This window comes from Adiantum capillus-veneris, chromosome 16, assembly GCF_014529385.1.
Source record: "Adiantum capillus-veneris isolate H3 chromosome 16, ASM1452938v2, whole genome shotgun sequence".
Lineage (NCBI taxonomy): Eukaryota > Viridiplantae > Streptophyta > Polypodiopsida > Polypodiales > Pteridaceae > Adiantum > Adiantum capillus-veneris.
The window spans coordinates 36,437,590-36,444,642 of NC_140946.1; positions in this window are offsets into that span (position 1 = coordinate 36,437,590).

Below are 7,053 nucleotides of genomic sequence, written 5' to 3' on the forward strand. Positions count from 1 at the left end.
TAATCATTCATATTAGTATAGCTTAGCTTAGTAATTAGCATGGTAGAGGAGATGATCATGCATTGAAGCTTGGCTCCTGGTTGCATTTGCATCACAAAGCCAAGAGTTGTTGATGTAGGCCTCCCTTCTCACAAGCTTGGAGTAGGTGGTAAGCTTTCCATTAAAGTTTGAGAAGGAGAGAGAGTCTTCTTTGCTTCACACATAAGATTGTGTGAGTGTGTGTGTGTGATAATGCCTTGCAAAAATCAGTCCCCCTCTCTCTCTTGGTCGACCCCCCTTGCTATTTGCTCATCCTCACACCTCATTGGCTAGGCCTAGCCAAATGGAGATTTAGCAGCATAAGTGATAGTCTTATGACATGTATCCCCCTTTCCCCTTTTGTGAGAGCTTTAGGTAATTACTTAATTCAACGAAACTCTCATTGGACCCCTTTGCCTCCTGGCCAATAGGAATCATGCAAGCCATTGGGCTGTTGAATGCTCATTGGACCCCTTGGGAGACTGTCCAATAGTCTTCTAGAGAGCTTAATTCTTATTGGTTCTTTTATTAAGTGTTTTTAAATTAATTAAACTAGATATACTATAGCTTAATTCTCATTGGTCCACCTCCAAGGCCATCCAATAGGAATTGAGTACACCTTGTGGGCATCTGGGCTAGGGACCTAACATGTGTCCCTCATTCCCTTTGTGTAAAGGGAGCTTGTGTGTGTGTGTGAGTTTTTCTCTCATCTCCTACTTCTAGGGCTCACCCCCTCCTATGTAGGGATGGTTGGAAGACTTTTGGGACACACACAAAGCATCCAATTTCCCTAGGCTTTTGACCTTTGGACAGAACCTTTGAATTTTGGAACCTTAGCATTTTGGAAGCCTTAATGGGCTGAACCTTAGGGTCTTTTAAGCCCATTGGTGCACATTGCTCTTTTGCAGATGGCCCCCCTTTTGGATCCCTATTTTCCTCCTTTGGATCCCTACTCTGGCCGGTCTGCTAGCTTAACCAATATTCTAGCTTTTTCTCCCCTGGCACTTCCCCATATTAAATGATCAGTTTAACATGAGAAAATCATTTAGGAGAATTAGATATTGATTATTATGACAAGCTATATAAGAAGTGCAAGGTAGTCATGGAATTCAAGAACAATAACGGGCTTGAAATTTGCTTTGTGAAGATACGTTTGGATCTAAAGCAACTTCTTCCTTAGTAGACGTTTGCTCAGACTCAGACATTGATTTGAAAAATCTAAACTATGGCATGAGTCTGGCTCCTTTTGAATGGCTTTTCCCTTATCTTTGGGGGTGAGGTCCATTTGCTATTGGCTTCTAATCTACTGGTCTAGAGGTGAGTTCTCCTGACCTCGTGTCCTCTGATCAATAGTGTTATTTCGGGTTTGGTTAGGTTGGCCTTGGGAGTTATCTGGTGACTCATTGGCCTTGACCCCCTCCTTTTGAACGTTTTTTCCCTTATCTTTGCATGTGAGGTCCATTTGCTATTGGCTTCTAGTCTACTGGTCTAGAGGTGGGTTCTCCTGACCTCGTGTCCACTGATCAATAGTGTTATTTGGGGTTTGGTTAGGTTGGCCTTGGGAGTTATTAGGTGATTGATTGGCCTTGACCCCCTCCTTGACTATAGCTGCAAGCATTTGTTGGGTCATCATTGTCATCCTCATCAGTATTTTTTTGTGATGGTTCCCCCTCCATAGCATCTCCATCCTTCTTATTTTCTTTGTTATTTTCATCGTCTTCATCGTCATCTAGGTGGTTTTGAAATGTTCAGTGCTTGATTTTCCAATGTGTTGTGGTAGGTGGAGCTCTTGTCCTCTACATTTTCTTTTATTGTGATCGTCATGGTCTGTAATTCTTCTAGATTGAGGGTCAAATTGCCCTGTAAGTGTGTGATGCCTACTAGTGACTAATAAATGTATTTGTCCATGACCGATTGCTTTAGTACATTGTGGACTTCCTTCAGACTCTCATGAGGCACCTTCTTTGATCTAAGAATGACTTTTATTCATTCAGCTCTTTTGTAAGTCTCCACTTTTTAGTACTAAATTGGAATTTAGTAGCTTCACTTGCTGTGTTTGTTGTTTCAATTCTTTGATTGTTTACGTGTGCTTATCCCTTTCATATTCTTCTTTTATTAAAATCTCTTTGAGCTTTAGCATATCCTTTTTATAGTTATTAGCCTTAACAACTTATTCCTCCAGGCGCTACTCTAGGCGAGTGATATCTTAATGTTGCATGGATATCTGGGCCTCCATCATCTATCCTAGAGCATTGACAATAGTATTCTAGCCAGTTTGAATGGTGGTGACACAATCATCTATGATTGTGTCGCCATCAGTGCTCTCTGTCTCATATCTAATGTCTGGAACATTGTATGGTATGACCATTTCTCTAGAAATGTCCATCACCGAATTACCCATTAATTTATTCTTTTGTTAGGCTTGAAGCATGTCCATAGCTCTTTGAACTAATGTTTTGGTGATTGTTGTACCTTTTTTGGTAACAAGGCTTGCTTGTTTTGATATCCCCATTATTCAACATCTGATTTGGACTTTTCTGTAAATCTATGGCCCACTTGGGGATTCTACTTGGTAGTACAATGATTGTGGTTGCCGAAGTGCCAACTATTTTTGTAATGGCCGGTTCATACTTTTTCTTCCTCAGTGCTTGTGTTGGCTCTTTACCCTAGTGCTTAGTTGATCCCAAAAGTCTTTTGTTAGTTTTTGTTTCTTGGAATCCGTTTCAAAGGTTCCCATTGGTAGAGTGTGCTTTCAAGTCACTTTTGTGGCTACTTCAAGTTGCTCTTTTGGTGCTTCCAAAGCTGTTGTTTGGTCTTTTTGGGCTTTTATCCCACTAAGTCTCAACATGATTTTTGACATTTATGTTTTCAAGTACACAATTAGACCAAGTAAAAATACTATCATACGCACTAGGCTTTGAACAGATGTTGGGTTTTGAATTTTTCTATCAGTGTTACCACAATGTGATATAAAATAGTGCTCAGATAAATTGGGCTTTTGTTTTTGAGTGATTAGCCTAAGCGTTCGCAAGTCACCAAAAATTTTGGGTTAGCTCAAAGAGATCACTCTGCTGCTCAGATTTCTGATTCGGGCTCATTTCGGCCTCCGTTTTCACTACAACCAGGTCTGCACATGCAATTTTGTCATTTTGTGCAGAATTTTTGTCAGTGCCAAATACTGCATAATAGGTCCCATACAGTCTACTACGGGTTGTGTTGTATAGCACGTGCTGGTCTCACTCAGCTTCTCCTTGTTTCGAGCAGTTTTCACATCAGATGGTTTTCAATGGCTGACAACAACACAGATGTGTTCAAGATGTTTGCGTTTGATGACAGATTGGATGGGGACAAGTACCCTATGTGGTCTTACATGATGCAACATGTTCTTGTGTCAAAGGGCGTCTAGAATATTGTGCAGGGCATTGATGTACGTCCTGGTTCTGAGGATGTAGGCAATGTTGAGGATGTTACAGGTCTTGCTACAAGGATTGCTGCTATTAGAGTTGTTTTGCTACGGCAGAACAAGCTCGTTGGGATGTAAAGGATGCGTAGATTGTGTTGTCTGTGAAGCTCACCATTACTCCTCACATTTGTTCATCGAAATCTGCAAAACAGTCTTGGGATATTCTAGCAGGTCTTTATGCAAGCAGCAATGAGGCTAAAATTGCTTTGCTGCATAAAGAGATGGAATCGAAGATTATGCATGAGGAAGATGATATGGACACTTTCCTTGCTGGTGTCAAGGATATCAATGAGAAACTTATTTTTGCAGTTGAAGTCATTTCAAATAGTTCCGTTGTGCAGACTGTTCTAGATGCCTTACCAGATTCTTACCAGACTTTTGCTAGTACTTGGAGATTTATGACCCAAGGAAATCCTGAAGTTGTCAAGTTTGATGCATTATGCACATTACTGTTGCAAGAGTCACTTTCCAAAGAAAACAGGACTAGGCAGCATGCAGTTGAATAGGCTTTTATTGCTTCTCAACGAAAGGGTGGTAACAGCAATGCATCCACTTCTTATGGTTCTGCTACGAGTAACAAAACTTCTGTTCCTAATGCTTCTGATGGCAGCAATTCGTCTAGAAATTCTGGTGATAAGGGCAAAAAGAAGATGCATTGCACTTATTGTAAAGCTAATGATCACTTGATTAAGCAGTGTCCTAAGTTGAAGGCCAAAGAGGCTAAGAAGAAAGAGGGTGGTTCCACTACAAATGCAGCCATCGTTGAGTCTTCTATAAAAGGAGACTGTGATGCGGATGTTGATGCAGAATGGGCTTTTAGTGCAGAGTGCACATACAATCTTGTTGTCCATGATGCATGCATGTCAGTTGTTACAGATTCACATGTGTGGTATTTCGACAGTGGTGCTACAAAGCACATTACCTCACATCGTGAATTGTTCACCTCTCTCGAGTTTGTCCCTCATGGGAATTCAATCACTTGTGCCAACAATGCCTCTTATCCGGTTCAGGGGGTTGGAAAGATTGTGCTTATTGCTGCAAATGGCAGTTCTTTCACACTTGTTGATGCACTTTATGTACCTGGGATCAAGAAGAATCTTTTGTTTGTATCTACACTTGCTAGACTTGGACTTGTTGTCAAATTTGTGGATGACAGATGTACAGTTGATGATCTCAGTTTTGGTGATGAAATTGTTGCATTTGGCATTTTGTGTCGTGGGCTATATAAGCTCACTTTGTATGACAAGTGTGGAAAAAATTTTGCAAATGCAGTTGTAGATTCAAGGGGTGTTTCAGATGCAAAACTGTGGCATGCACATTTCGGGCATCTGAATTTTGCCAGTTTGTTGCGTTTGCAGAAATCTGATATGGTTGCTTCGTTGCCACCCCTTGAAGCACCTGTCAAAAATGTTTGCGAAGGCATGCATGGGTATTTCCGCTTAAAGCAAAGTGCGAAGTTTTTATGTGCTTCAAACAATTTCTGGCTATGGCTGAATATGTCTCAAAATGTACTATGGGCACCCTCCGTTCTGATCAAGGGGGGGAGTATATGTCTCATGAATTTAATGCAGTTTTGGGTAGTCGTGGGATAAAACACCAATGTACAATGCCTTATACACCTCAGCAAAATGGTGTTGCTGAGAGGACAAGCAGGTCACTTACAGAAATGGCACGATGTATGGTCAAAAGTCAAGCTTTGTCGCATTGTTTTTGGCTTGTTTGAGGCCATCATGTGTGCCACTTATGTACTTAACAGGTGTCCTACAAAATCTTTGAAGTCTATTACTCCATATGATGCATGGCATGACAGAAAGCCTTCTATTGAGCACATGCGTGTTTTTGGTTGTTTGGCATATGCTTTGGTGCCACAAACACAACATAGAAAATTGGATGATAAGGCTATCAAATGTATTTTTGTTGGTTATAGTGCTGAAAGCAAAGGTTACAAGTTGTAACACCCACAAACAAAGCGTATTTTGGTTTCATGGGATGTAGTGTTTGTGGAAGATTCTGTTCATCCCTTGTTGTCATGTACTAGAGACAGTAATGTAAGCTCACAAGACATTTGACACTGTGTTGCCTCTTTTCAGTGGTGAAAGTTTGAATGTAAATTCCAATGAGGCAAATGTACAGCCTATGGGGGTTTCCAAAAATGTTACAGATTAGCCTATTACTGATGCAGATGTACATGATGTACTTGATAAAGAAAGGGCTGAAAATGAGCAGGCTAGTGGTATGCCAATATGGCTGTTGCATACATTGCGTGACAGTAAATTGGATGCACCTTTGTCTAGTCGTACTCTTTCAGGCTCTAGCCATGCATCTTATGCATTAGATTGTTATGCTTTGTTGGCTGTGTCTAGCTTACATGACGTTGAGGAACCTCTGTCTTTTGATGAAGCACAGAATTCAAAAAATTGAATGGCTGCCATGCAATCAGAATATGATGCACTTATAGAAAATGACACATGGACTTTATGTGATTTGCCTTGTGGCAAAAAGGCAATTGGTACGAAGTGGTTTACAACTTGAAACACAACCTGGATGGTGAGGTTGATTGCCATAAGCCTCAACTTGTTGCAAAGGGTTATGCACAACAAAAAGGCCTTTTGCTCCCACTTGTCGTATGACTACTGTGCGTTTTCTATGTGCATTGGCAACTCATTTTAGTTGGGATGTACATCAATCAAACATTGTTACTGCTTTCTTGAATGGTGACATATTTGAGGAAGTTTATGTAACACAGCCTCATGGTTTTGTGATGAAAGGACAAGAGGACAAAGTGTGCAGATGTAAGAAGGCTTTGTATGGGTTGAAGCAATCTCCTTGTGCTTGGTATGAGAAAGCTGACACTCATTTGGTCAAACGAGTCTTTTGTAACAGTCCAACAGAAAGCACATTGTATGTAAAGCGTGAGGGTGATACACTTCTCATTGTGGTTCTTTATGTGGATGATTTGATGATCACTAGTCCCAATGAGGCACATATTGCTGAATTTAAGGCTGATTTGAATGCTACTTTCAAGATGAAAGATTTGGGCCTGTTACATCATTACTTGGGCATACAATTTAAGCAGTGTGATGGTGGTATTGCCTTGTGTCAAAAAAGTTACATAGAGACATTGCTATATAAGTTTGGACTTGAAGATTGCAATATTTATTGCCACTCCAATGGAAACAGGTTTGAAGTTGAGTCTACATGATGCTGGCGATCCTGTTGATGTGACTCTTTACAAAACTGATGTTGGCTACCTCATTTATGTATGCAACACAAGGCAGGATATTTAGTTTGCAATCTCACAGGCCAGCAGATTTATGCATAGCCCACGGTCTAAGCATTGGAAGGCTGTCAAGTGGGTTTTCCGCTACCTTAGTAGCACTTTACATCTTGGCTTGTTTAATCCCAAGGGGGGATCATTGCCGCCAAACTTACACGGACTCAGATTGGGCTGGTTGTTTTGACACGCGAGTGTCCACAAGTGGTTTTTGTTTCATGCTTGGCAGTTCATGTATATCATGGTTGAGCAAGAAGCAACCTACAGTGGCCACTTCGAGTTGTGAGGCTGAGTACAT